At 36.8% G+C, this 14,137-nt stretch overlaps 1 protein-coding gene and 1 non-coding gene across 4 annotated transcripts in view; one reads left to right on the top strand and one right to left on the bottom strand.

Annotated features, from left to right (window-relative positions):
• The window catches only part of LOC117211689 (V-type proton ATPase 116 kDa subunit a), a 52,489-nt gene that overhangs the window by 17,153 nt on the left and 21,199 nt on the right, over positions 1-14,137 (top strand). For 2 of the 3 annotated variants that reach the window (XM_033455850.1, XM_033455848.1), the window contains exon 1: positions 7,629-7,931. The exons of the other annotated variant lie outside the window; for it this stretch is intronic. The gene's annotated coding sequence lies outside the window, so the exon portion shown is untranslated. Of the gene's footprint in view, positions 1-7,628; positions 7,932-14,137 lie in introns of those variants that run through there. 3 annotated transcript variants of the gene reach the window in all.
• Positions 427-550, bottom strand: LOC117211759. The gene has a single exon (XR_004488318.1). It is a non-coding gene; the product is annotated as a U4atac minor spliceosomal RNA (small nuclear RNA).

The raw sequence follows: 14,137 nt of genomic DNA, 5'->3' as shown, positions 1-14,137 counted from the left end.
ATACATCACAATGAAGAAAGTAAGATACCGTTGTACATGTAGATAGAGAAAAGCGACTCTGATCATAATATTCTTAATTCACAGGCAAGTCTAAATAATTTAAGGTTATATTTTCGTCTTTATTGAGATATTGTTGCTAATAATGTTATTATTGCTCGTTAATGGAATATTCGATACAAGAATTTACTACTTGTATCAATATTGAGTAGAATCGATTGCTTGCTATCGATACAATTGATGACTGACGCCTATAATTAGCATTTCGCTTGTACTTTACAATCGATAATTATATGGTATTTATTTTGCTCATTGAAAAAAATATATATAATATATAAAATGACCTTCGATATAATTTGTTGTAAAATGTATTAAATTATGTTTGTAAATTTCATATTGATTTTTCTAAGCCTCTTATAAAGTAAAGAGGCCCGCAAAAATTGCATCTCATGACATAATGCGTGGATGCGGGTTTTATTTCATAATAGGCTTCAGCAACAGTACCCTCACTAAACGATCATTGAATACTTTGCTCCCCAAAGACAAGGATGGAATTTGCGCTTCACGGTGATCTTATATAATGTAAGCTGGTAAATATAGTTGCGAGAACAATGTGCCATCTAGCGGCATTCATAGGAAGTTTTGGACTTGTATACTCTGATCTAATTGTAGGAAGTAGATTCATCTATTTGCTTTATTTTTTCTGTTTTACATTTATTTATGAATGCTTCGAATGGTTTTTGTTAAACTTTAAATGAATATCATAAGAAAATCTGCAGCTACTACATAGTAGACATACTTACTATATAGATAGTAGGAAAAAGCTATCATCTATAAAGTGCGATGACTCCTGGAAAAAAAACATTTGAACACCAAAGTAGTTTTCAACAGGTGCACTCCACGCATGGCCATCTAATAAACTTGGACATGAACATACACTCCCCGTCAAAAAGATAACCCAGGTATGTTATCTTTAATTTCTCAATGACGCGTGCAAAGATTTTCGTCTGTAACGTATAATATCAAAACATTATGAGCTCAGGATATGCGGTTCGTTAAAAATAATTAAGGATATTATAAGGTTTAGCGTGTAACAAGAAAAATTGTTTTATTTTAAGAATGAAATGAACCTAACCCCAACCTAACCCCCTTTATTTTCTATTACTTCTATTGTACGATTTGCTATCGATTTATATAGTTTCTGGATATAATTTTGACTCAACGTATCCCATTCACGTACAATTGCATTTTTTAATTCTTGTACGTGTTGATACTGCTTTCCATTTACGTATACGCCGTGAACAAGTTCTGCCCAGCAATTTTCAGTAATATTAAGTTCCGAGGAGCGTGCAGGCCACGGCAAAATAGACATATTATTTTCATTAAAGTATGATTGGACCAATCTTGATGTGTGTGCAGGTGGATTATCTTGTTGAAAGATTTAATCAGGTCCAGAAATGCGTTCTGCATAATTATTTATTTGTTCTTTGATTAAATTTATGTATCAGATACTATTCATTCTCCCAACGATGAACTTGATACTTGTCTTGCCGAAATAACCGATGCCGGCCCAAACCATCACGCTGCCTTCTTTCATTTGTCATCGAATTGCTGACATTGTCCCTTTTCTTATGTCATGAAAATAATATTTTAACCCACCAAGACCATCCATGTTGAATATTTTTCGTCTGAAAATGGTACTCTTCTCCATTTGCAGGATAGTAGAACTCAACGAACACTTGAAACACTGGCACTAACACTAGATTTTTCCATTATTTGTTAACTGCGAGTTGGAAGCTACACGCAAAATTGCTCGCTTATCACGACCGGATAACGATGACGGCTGATCAGTACTTTTCTTTTTGCCATAATCAACATTTTTTAAGAAATTGTGTATTACTCTACGACTTCATCTTATTACTTTCGATATTTTTGCTACTGATAACCGTTGCTGTTTTAGTTCAAGAATTTACTCTTTTTCAGACTCGTTTAATTTTTTTTCGCGTCCCACATACTTACAAATTTATATAATATTGTACTGTAATCGTTACTCGTTGACAGATCATGAACTACTGAGCAATTTCTAAACATAATAACAGAGTGTGTTATCATTTCGACCTTAGTATGGAATAGTTTTTCTTTGTTACACACTAAACCTCATAATATTTTTGATTATTTTCAACAAACCGCATATCCTGACCTCATAATGTTTTGATATTATACGTTACAAACGAAAAACTTTACATGCATCATTGAAAAAAGATAACACACCTGGGTTATCTTTTTGACGATGAGTGTATGTACACATGTGACGCATTCGACAGTAAACAATACGCGACTGTCGTATGTCTAGACATAGAAGAAGCCTATAATACGGATTAGAGAAACTGAAACTCAAGAAACATGCAGAAACACGGCTACGAAAGAAACATCTTCAATTTTATTGTTACCTTCCGATCTATTAGAACCTTTCTAGTTAGAGTTAATAATACATCCTTTTCTCCACAATGGTCTTAGAAAACGTATTCCTATTACTGGTCGCTATAAACGACGTATTGAACATCGTAAGAAATCCGGTCAAAGTACTATTATTTGTCGATGATCTAACTGTAATATGTAAAAGGGGAAATCTCTGTACCATCCAGATACGAGTACAAAAAAACACTAGACAAACACTAAAAACACTAGAAACGTTGGAAATGCAGGAATCACTCGCTTCCTTTACATTACCTTTCACACTAACCTTACAAGGCCCGGTCAAATGACCGATTCCAAAATTTAATTTAAAATTGTACATAAATTAAAATAGTTATTTCTTTATGGAAATTCTTATATTAACAAAAATTGAAACATTGATTAATCAGATAATATAAGAATATAACCTTACCAGGTCTGGTCAAGTGACCGGTTTCAAAATTTAATTTAAAATTGTACATTCGTCGCTATTTCTTCTGTTCATCCAACTTTATGTAAATTCCTATGTTAATCAACAAATTATTATAGTCAACAAAAATTGAGAAATTGATTAATCAAGTAATATAAGAATTAACATAATGTTGGAAGAACATGAGAAATAACATTGAATGTACAATTCTAAATTAAATTTTGAAACCGGTCATTTGACCGAGCCTGATAAGGTTAATATTAATAAAAAGAAATAATTATCTTTAGCAACAATCGACAATCTACACGCATAGAATCAATTCTTCACAACGACAAGCACTCTAAAGGAAATAGTCTCCATCAAGCTGTTAGGACCAACTTTTTACTCTCAATTAATGTGGAAATCTCTTATTAACAAATTGAAAAACGACAACAATCAAAAACTTGATATACTTGAAACAATAGTGGCAAACATTTGGCTCTGTACACAATAGACTGAGAATAGCAGTAGGCGTCTTCCGTTTCAGTCCAATCAATGGCATTCTCAGAAATAGAATAGATCAGAAGAAAATACGTAACTACCAAATTAGCCTGAGATCACAGCAGATCAGAATCGTCCCCACCCTGCAAAACTCCGTGTTCCACAACATCTTCAAACGGAACAATTGCAAACTTGTACAGCTCTGTCATTTTATCGCAGCATAAACAACTGAATAAACTCGATATGGAAACCTAATCGACAACGAGGAGATAAATTCGCAGTATCCATTCGTGGTCTATTCCGAAAATTAAAATCAATACCGCACTACTCAAGCACAGTCACAGAAAGAAAGCCGACCCAGCAGTTTTACATAGTTTGAACAACTAGAAGAAACAGCCACAAATTACATGCATGTATATGTGTAATATCAGGCGTTAAACGATTCCGGATATGCGGTCGTCAGCGACCAACAGTCGAAAAGAGCGGACTCTGTCAAAAAGAATCTATCCTTCTTTTGCCAACTTAACGCGTTAAAACATGAAAACACGTTGAGGTCACTGCTACGATCACTACCGGTCAAAACAAAAATTTCGTTATTTCCCGTGACTGTAGAAATGCCACGACATCGATCGAGAACCAGTGGAAAAATGAGCCCATCGTGCAAAAATGTCAAACATCCTATGCCAAATCGATTCAAAGAAACAACTCGATTACAGTGGTCTGGGTCAATCCTCCAATATCTGGCATCGCTGAGAACGAAAGAGCGGTCAAAGCAACAACAGCCACCGCGATTTACCAACTGCCGAACACTGCAGCAACAGCCTGTCCCCAGAAACTATAACTTATTAACTGAAAACAGAGACAACAAAAGGCAATTGGAATAAAATTAATGACGATCCAAACCACGACAAACAATAATAAAAAAACGAAAACGTTTTCAAAGAAGATGATTGCTCGTATTCCAGCAAGACGAGATGATCGAAAATCGTAATAACTCGCACGAAATTTACTCGGCAATATCTCCTCGACGAAGAAAAAGCGCCAATCTGCGAACTGTGCAAAGTTCACCTGACCGTGGCAGTGAAGCACGTATCATCATCGTTGATCGCAGCATCTTGAATAGACAAAAATGAAATAGAAGGTATGGGACTCACCTTGAAAGACAATTTAAAGGACAATGATCCGACCCAAAACCTACTACGCTGTCAAAGTGTAAAACCAAACTGTACGGCGAACTGTCAACATTAGCCCTCGGTTGCTAATAAACCATACAAACTATTGATGCGACGTTATCTAATTGAAATAAATAAAAAGAAGAAGTCTGTCAGCGAATATTCAATTCGATAATGCTCTCACTTGTATCGATGAATCTCCTTTACAGCGAAATGAAAATTATTGTATACTTAATACTCACATATTAAACATCTACGATACTATCGACACGTACATCTACTAACATATATTAAACTCAACTCGCGATTTTTACATTTACGCTTATTCGTTGTTGTGAAAATAAGCACAACGTAGGTACTTGAAAGTTTCTCGAGTGAAAGATAAAAAAAAGAATGGAATTCCATCGATAAGCCTTAGTCTGAAATTACGTTTACTTAGGAAATGTCCTTTACTAGATTTTCTAGTGCAAGGATCGTGCAATCACTTGATATTAAATGACGTATTAAACAATCGCCGGACAAGGAAACATTGATTTAAAGTGTGTGCAATATGTCTAAAAAAAGATATCCGTTATCATATTTCTTATCTCGTGGCAGTAGACGTACCATTGTCTCGACAAATAAGAAAGCAGCAAATTGCGAAATGGCAATTTTATTCAACTTTAATCGCACGATTTAATTGCACGCTTCTTTTACCATTGGTCGAATTCCTTTGCTTTTCGAAAACATTCACTCGAAATTAATAAATTTTTGACGATTTGTCAACAGGTGTTATCTTATCTGTACGTATATATGTAGGTATATCTGAAGATTAACGAAGATTCGTATCCAGTTCGTTACCAACATTCTACGATTACTTTTAATGCAGCTGTTACATGACAACGTTCAGAGGAATTATCTTAAAATACGACCCACGAATGAGAAAATGGGCTGCAACAAGATTACTGTTTAAACTTTGGCTTGGTGTTTTTCATGTAGAAACGAGGTCTCCAAATGCGCTGGTCCGTAGGATCGGACAGAATTCAAGTTGAAAGAAAGAATGGAAAAACGATCAACTACGAATAAAAAATAGCAATTTTTCTAGAAATTCAACGAGCGTAAGGCGAAACTGTTGAATGGAAATTTTCATAATCATAGAATTAATACCGAATAAAGGGAAATTCAGTGAAATCGATTCTAATCGAATCATAAACAAAGGCCACAAGTAGAACGCATAATTAGTCACATTTTCAATCTTTCGTATAGCAGAAAAAGAAATTTGATACGTTATCGAGCAATTTCATGTGTTCATTTGATTTTGCCATTAAATATGTGCCTTTGCTAGCCGTTTGATCGTTTAACGAATATTAATGACATTTGTTATGCAGACTACTACAAATTAAGTTAAACTAACAGAACTACTCGAGATCAATAGCATTCATCCCTTAGAGAATATCGCGGATTTGTCAGTTATTTACCTAACGCCAATCTAACCTCAACCTAACCTCAATTTTCGCTGTTTAACTCGAGCCTTTTGTTTTGCTTCTTTTTTGCAAAAGAAGGAAAGAATTAAAACTTTTGTTCCTAGCAAAACGGTAAAAAGCATATTAATTTCTCGCGCTTGTCCGATAGAATAAAGCTTTTAGAAAATAAAAGACTGCGGTGGAATAGTGAAAATCGGAGAAGTCACTGGCAAAGCGGATAATCGTCATAAAAGATATCGAATTTGTTATATCAGAGAATTTGGAAATCGTAGCGACTAGTGGAAACTCGATTTCTTCGATTAGCAGAGATTAAATTAATAAAAGAAAAAGTAGGTTCTATTTAGGTCTAGCAATTAAGAGAACAGAGAACGATCGCAATAGACAAACAACTTAACACTAATTTATTACGAACTTCTTTCTCCTTCCTGTTCCGTGCCTCCTTATTCGAATCACTGTGATATTTGTTGAAATGTTACCGTCAAATCGGGTTGATTCGTCGTCGACGAGCTGATCGTCCTCGTGACTTTGATTATGTTTTAAAATTCTATATGTACGTTACGTTGCGTTGCGTCGCTGTAATCTTCCTCACATCCGTGTGCATTGCGCATCTCTTCCTGCGTTTACGATTCTCCGCCGATCAAATGTAATTTCATTGTGCCCCGTTTCATCGTGTAGTTGTACTTGTGGATTGCAGTTGCAGTTACGAGTTACGATATCATCCCAACTTGCACGAGATACCGATCTCTCTATCTCCACGGATTAGGCTACGTGTATTTTATTTATATAAATTCGTATCTTTATGAATCTGATCACGATAAATAATCGTGGAACGAAACGTTCTTTTAAAAGGGCAATGCCACACGGTTTCCTAGCGAAACCGTTTCGTTTGCCATTTCTATTCCGCCGATAAGTTCCGCGAATCACCTGAATTTATTGAATATTTCATAATCATGTTAATCCTTTTATCGGATACAATAATCTGATACGATTGTGTTTCAGTCGCGCCTTATCTAGAGTAGAATAGTAGAGCAAATCTTTTCACAAATATTAAATTTTATTCAATTTCATGTACAATACCTGGCCTATACCATATTACACCTTACAGTAATAAAATCTAAAATTCAGCTAATCTTCTGTATAATCGAATAACGTTATTCGTCCTAGTACCTAACTACCTGCCATTTATCATTTCTCAGGACTTACTTTATACGTGATTCTTTGTAACATGAGATTGTCATTATAGTTGAGACACGAAAGCTTTCACGTAATACGCTAAACTTTCAACATTCGGCTGTCTTCTATTGTCATAATATCTGCATTAACATTTTTACTATATTAACGTTTCACTCGTAACCGATCGATAGCTACCTTTTGCAAATAATTCGAACGTTATCATACTACGTTCGTAACCACGAAAACGATCTCGAAATTCGAGATCAATTTTAGAGTGCTGGTGAATCGGAACAGACGTCGTCGACGAACGAGCCTGTGGTACCTGACACGGCGAATTGATTTGAATAAATGTATCTTTACGGTGTACGATTATGTACAATGAACGGACTCATCACGAGGTCTGTTCCTTTATCGTGCCACCCCACCACATACGAAACACACGGAGGTGGGACATTGGGTCGAGTGTTGAATTAGATTCAGTAAAGTGAGTCGGTGAGTGCGCGCTAGTCGGTCTGGTATTGTGTGGAATCAAGTCAAATCGTTGGATCGCTCTTTTGTTATGTAATTCACTCTCTCCTCTCTCCCTTCCTCGCTCTCTCTCCCTATTTCTTTCTCTCTCTCCTTCTTCTGTTTCTTCCTTTCGCGTTTTATCTTTTCCCGGTCGTGCGGTTCTTTCGATCCATTGCATTCGTAGAAAACGCTATACATCGCTGTATTCGTCGAATCTGTTTTTTTGAATACCTGCGCCACATCGTTCGGCGGGTGAGTAAACGCGATAGTCGCAACCAGCTTCGTATTTCATTTCTTTCGTCCTTTGTTCGAGTTACGTTTTACTTCTACCGCGGCCAATTTGATCAACGTTTAAACCAGTTAGCTGTTGTTGACGAGTATACTCGTCATGAAGAAACGGCAACACATTCTGTTACGACGAGCTCTGTCGGTAATAAAATTAAGAAGTAAGATGGGTGATTTCGTTGCAGCTTAACTCCGTGTTACAACGTACACCACGCGTATTCTGTGCTTGACGAGTATACTCGTCATCGTTCATTTTTCCCGCCACATTTTAGAAATAGAGAACTTCTGAAAGTTTTCGAGGAAGTCGCAACAGCTAACTAGTTAACGCTTAAAGAAATTCCTTATCGTACGAAGACGACAGAGAAAAAATGCGATAGGTCCATTTATGTTCGTCTTCCGACTTTTATTTTACGTCGCTCGCCTAAAAGCAGTGAAACGATTGAAAAATGCAAACGTTCCTGCAGATGTAAACCTTTTAAAAATACTTTTTGAAAATTTGTCATTTTGTCAACAGATAACTAAGATCGAATATTAATTGTCAGGTACGTTGCTTTCACTTGATATTAAATGTTATTAATCTGCATAACGAACGTGAATGATATTCTTTTTAAGTGACCAGCGGAGCAACGAAAACACATATTTAATGGGGAAATCATCGAACGAAAGAATAGTGTTGATACGAGTAACAGTTATTCCGATGGTTAGATCGTGACAAGTATATGGAATTTAAAAATCGCTGTCACTTGTGTACATATGTTCCTCACTTTGTGACTTTCATACGATAGTCAGAGGTTTCGTAAGATGATTGACATTGAGTAAAAAAGTTACGTGGAAGTTGTTTGATCGGACAAAGGAAGAATAGCAAGCAATTGCTCCCAAGTCTCGATACGATAATCTTCTTTTATACGTACACCGTCGCGCAAAAGTATCCGCACACTTGACTATTATCAAGACAAGATGTATTTTAATTGGAAAACTACGGACAAAATTTATCTGCAATGATTTCATTCCTTACAATTTACTATCATCGCAGTTACGTGTAATATATCTAACGAAAATATCGCAACGCGATATTTAAATTGCTTTTCGAAAGGCGATATACAAAAATAAAACTGGTAAACCTCGTAAAACTATTTTATCACTCGACAAAGTATTTATTTTAAACCGACGAGAAACCGACTCGAGATGTTAATGGAAGATCTGCTTGTTTCGAGAGATAGAAAGCAATTAATATGGAAAATAGTGTTTTTCGTTGGCTACATGGGATTTATAGATCGGCGATCAACCGTAGAAGAAACCTACTATCTACGTGCAGCGTGTAATTATTAATTTACCATTAGTTTACGCAGTTTGAAAAATCTCGAATTATAAATTAGCTTTAAGAAGGATGTTTCGAAAGCGCGGAGAAATTACGTGCTTGGACATACGATAATATTGGTAATGCAAGCAGCGATACTCAAATGCTAAATGCCAGCTGCTTGCACTAATTACTAATTCGTCATGCCATAACAGGAGGGTGTGTATCATAAACGAGAATGCTCGTAACAGGGTGGAATCGATGTTACAAGAAGCGATTATCGTTCAATGAAAATTGACCTGCTCCATAAAAACTTTTGTCCGTAATGTTGGCAACTTCGTTATGTAATTAGATACAATTCTTCCGACTTGCACGATTCTACAATTATGGATACGCTCATAGAAATTATGTAACGCGATAGATATTCTGTTCAAAAAATGTGTTTGAGATATATCAAACAGAAATGAAAAATGCTAAAGTATTCGTTTGCTTTAGCATGCGTAGGTACAGTAGGAGTCCTTCTTCAACTTGGTCAAATTCATGTATATTGTCATGGAAAATGACAAATGGATCATGATGTTTGGATACTTATGTATATATCTGTCACTAGCACGAAAAACGAATCGAAAAACGTATAGTGGCTCGTGAAACAACGTACGAACTATGCTTTTAGGTACTATTGAAAATTTCTACGTACGTGTATGTACAATTTCTGCCTTTGGTAGGTACTCGCGGCTGATTTACAAGGCATGAAATGTGTTAACGAATAAAGACGCACGGTCCTTTCACGAATAATTTCGTGCGTATATACAGGTACTTATACTTTGAACCGATCTCGAGCACGAGTATTCCCCTCTTTCTCTGCTTCGTGACGTCGGCTAAACAGGGAGCATTTACATTCTGTAAGATTGCGAGCAGCAATTCTAACTAAACAAACGATACAGCCCCGTCTTTAGTAATGGAATATTTCGAGCTGAATCGTCTCGATTAGCAACGGTTAATTAGTGCCTCAGGTAGAATGCGTGTGGAATCTACGTCTGTTTTCCTCTTTCCGCTTGTTCCACCGCGTAATAGTTTCCGCTACATTGGACCTCGTTCTCCATGAGAATATCATTGCGCGTGTTTCACGAATCCACGTTGTTCGTTCAATTTTCGTTTAATTGGCTCACTACGTTACGTTACGGTCGAAGCTTGCGCTATGTGTCGCAAGATCGAGTTTCGGGTATTTGTTCGTAAACCACCGACGATCGATTTATCGTGTCGTTCCATCGAGAAATATTTTGTTCGCGCGTATCATTGAATTGATCGAAAAGGAAGATTAATTAATCGCTTTTCCTCGTGGAAAAACACACCGAACGTGTACATTGTACGTATAGTTTTATAGACATCTGTATTTTTCATCTATATGAAAAAGAGGTTTCGTAGGGTTCCCGGGCTGCGATGAAAGTGAAACGAACGCAAACGACGAAAAAGAAGTTCTCTTTCGCTTCGGTGGAATCGTACATATCGCTGTGTAAGCAATGGACTATTCGTCTCGATTGAAAATGCCAGTGAAACACGTAGATAGTGCAAGCGAAGAAACCGCAACCGCAATCTCAACCGTGTCAACGGAAACAAACAATTCTTCCTAACCTTCAAACTATTAATTTTTCGAGCAACGTTCATTGACACAATTTGGGCAATTTTTACCGTAGAAGCGACGAACTGACTTCTCGCCTCGCTTTTTATACGAATAGTTCCATCTTATTTTTCACTGTACGAGAATATTTGTCGGGACGAATATCGCGCGGGCGAAGCCGTGTCATAACCGTTCCGTGTCTGAACGGTTAATGTAAATGCAATAACATTACAAATGCAATAAAAAATGCAATAACACGCACTATGTCATATCAAATGATAATACACATAAGAAGAACGTAAAAATTTTCTATGGTAGTGTGACACGTTCCCTTCTCAAAAGTTCTTCGCCCATTTCCTCTGTAACCTATGTCTATGCGGAGAAACGAGAGTAGAAATCAGAAATTAACTAACGAAAACGAGACGACGAGACCATCGAATGTAACAGGAATTGTTAACGGATTTTTGGTTTCTTAGGTAACTAGTAACGTCAACGCTTAAGAATCCAAACCCTGCTGCTTTCCCACAGTTTATAGGAAACGTACGCTCGTTCTGCTAATTGCTAATTGACTAACTGACGCTCAAATACGTTTTCGCACGCAATGATCGCGTTTAAGCCCCGCTTTGCACACTCCGCCCTCGATCAGTTTATGGTTGTTCGCCGCATTACCAAAGTTTCAATTAGCCGTCAACGCGACGAACACGAACAAATAGGTTCCCCTTTAAATCAAATGGCTCTCCTTTAACTTTTCGTTGTTTCTGAATTTGCCTTCCGCGAGCCTTTCGTCGTCTCTAGCTTATCTTTATCGTACGTCGGTAAACAAGGATTTAATATTTTCCCTATCAAACACCGCATTTTGTTTAACGAAATTAACCACTAACGCTCTCGTTGCTTCTTCTATTATTTCTCCCTCGGTTCTTGTCTTTCGTTCCATCTGTTGTTTTTAAACAACTTATGCGATTGACGTTATCGGGTCAGATAGATCCTATCAAAAATTTCATCGATTCAGAAACTCCATTGTTTTCGCGTAAATTCATATCTCGGATGATTTACGATTACGCAACGTCCACAAGGCGAAACAATGAAAATCTACAAAATTTATCCCTGTATTTGATCGTATCAATATTTTCCACAGATAGCGGAAACTCGGTCGCGCTTCTTATACGATAGCCAGATGTGTACGTGCCATTTTTTTCAACTTATTTCGCCTAACAGCGTAACAAGTACTTGGTATCGTTAGACATCTGTCCATTAGATGTAACAGAACGATTATTCAACGATAGAAGACTACGGATTTGCACACGGCATATGTATTATCGTACGAGCGTTTACCTACAAGCGTTTAGTTTTCGAAGTGTACACGTACTTTGTAGCATCTGTGTGTTCTTGATTGCGTGCTTATCTAATTGTAAGTGGAGCACGGTCGGCGGTGTTTATCTTTTTTTTTTATTCTATATAATTGTTCCCATCATTGTTGTCTTCTTTTTTCTTCTTCGCTTTATCACGAGATCGCAGCAGCTGTAAGCTACGAAAACCCGAAAGAAAGAACCAAAGTCGAGTGTTTTTCCTATTATCTCGAGCAAATACCGATACGATCCAGATATTCGAAACAATTGCTCGGATATGCACGTAGCAGATATGTTTTATCGCGCACAGTCGATTAATATCGCACGCTGTTCTGCCTACGTATGGTGCATATGCATACATTTATTTATACATTTTCTAATTTCATCAGTCTTGCTTAAATACAGAGCTATGTGAGAACGTGTCAACGTTCACAGGAATTTCGCCAGATAGCCGGAAGGGAGCGTAACAAATGCAAACAACAAATATTAAATAGGAAATATCAAGAATGTCGGTAGTACAGTTTCTGTCACTTTTTTTATGCCTGATGCAATTACTAATTACCAATCACTTTGGGCACGTTAAGTGAATCGTTTGACAATTTACAAGTAGTCGTAGTATTTTATATCGCGATTTCGATGATTTTCAGATATGTGACAAAGCTTTATCGTTCGACATTTTGAACAACTCTATCCTATACCTTACTTATTATTATTATTATTAGTTAGCTTGGTTGATAGTTAACAGTAATATTAACTCCCATGGATTTAGGTCATGAGAGTACATAAATAAATACAAGCGACGACGCGTATACTCGTGAAACGCAGCGAAGAAAATTTCTTCCTCGTCGTGTATACTCGTCAAACGCAGTTAACTGGCTAATTCGGTCGTTCTGTCGGTCAGCATTGTTTATATCTACATCGATAAACTTATGTTACTATATCGTGGGATTAATATTACCGCTGAGCCAATTTGTAATCAGCTTGAAAAATTTAGCTGGAAGGAGGCCGAGCAATGGAATACTTTTGTATATACAAAAGTATCATATGTACATATATAACTCGAAAACTACGTTACTTGAAAACGCTGTAATTCTTATTAATTGATGCGATTGTTTTGTTCGACCGAGAGAAGTGATAAAAGGAATTGCGCTATCAAGGTGTAGACTTTATAACTTAAGGCTGAGCATATGTGCATACGGATGCAGTACATTTGTATGTACTTAAGAAAAGTTCTACTAATCTTTGTGTTCACTTCTATTTCGGTATCTCGGTATCTCGGTTCCTCCATATAAGACCGAGCTGGTGAACAATTGCCAGCCTGTGCATAAATGTACGCGTTATGTGTATGTGTACGAGTGACGAAATTTCCTATTCCATGAAGCTACGTATCGCTATCTTTCGACTTAATAACTTGTACATATCAGTTTGTCGAAAGGTATTTTTATCTTCCAATGAAATGGATTATGTTCGTATCTGTACAGGGTGTTCAGCTACATTTGTCAGGAAATTTAAGGGATGATTCTTGAAGCTGAAATAAGACGAAAATCAAGAATTGTTGTTTTTTAGTTATCGACGATTAAAGTTCGGCTAAAATACCCCTGCACGCGAGCAAACCTCCTTACACCAACGAAAAATGGCCAGCCTAGGCAGCGGGGTGCGCAGTGATCCTCAATTCAAACGACACCTAGCAGAACACCCTGTTTAGTATACGTATTATACGCATACATATATACGTACCCAGTATATATATGTATTAGAGTCGTTCATAATTATTAGGACATCTGTTGGTTTTATACGGAACGCGACGCTTTTAGTTTTATCTATTGAGAAGACGATTAATCGGTCAAAATTTCATATATCTGTAAGATCGCGATCTAATGCACAGTGTGGCTTGTGAAAGTGTCGTATATGT

This window comes from Bombus bifarius, unplaced genomic scaffold (genome assembly GCF_011952205.1).
Source record: "Bombus bifarius isolate JDL3187 unplaced genomic scaffold, Bbif_JDL3187 scf7180000008240, whole genome shotgun sequence".
In the NCBI taxonomy this organism is placed as follows: Eukaryota; Metazoa; Arthropoda; class Insecta; order Hymenoptera; family Apidae; genus Bombus; species Bombus bifarius.
This window is presented reverse-complemented; position numbering and strand designations above follow the sequence as displayed.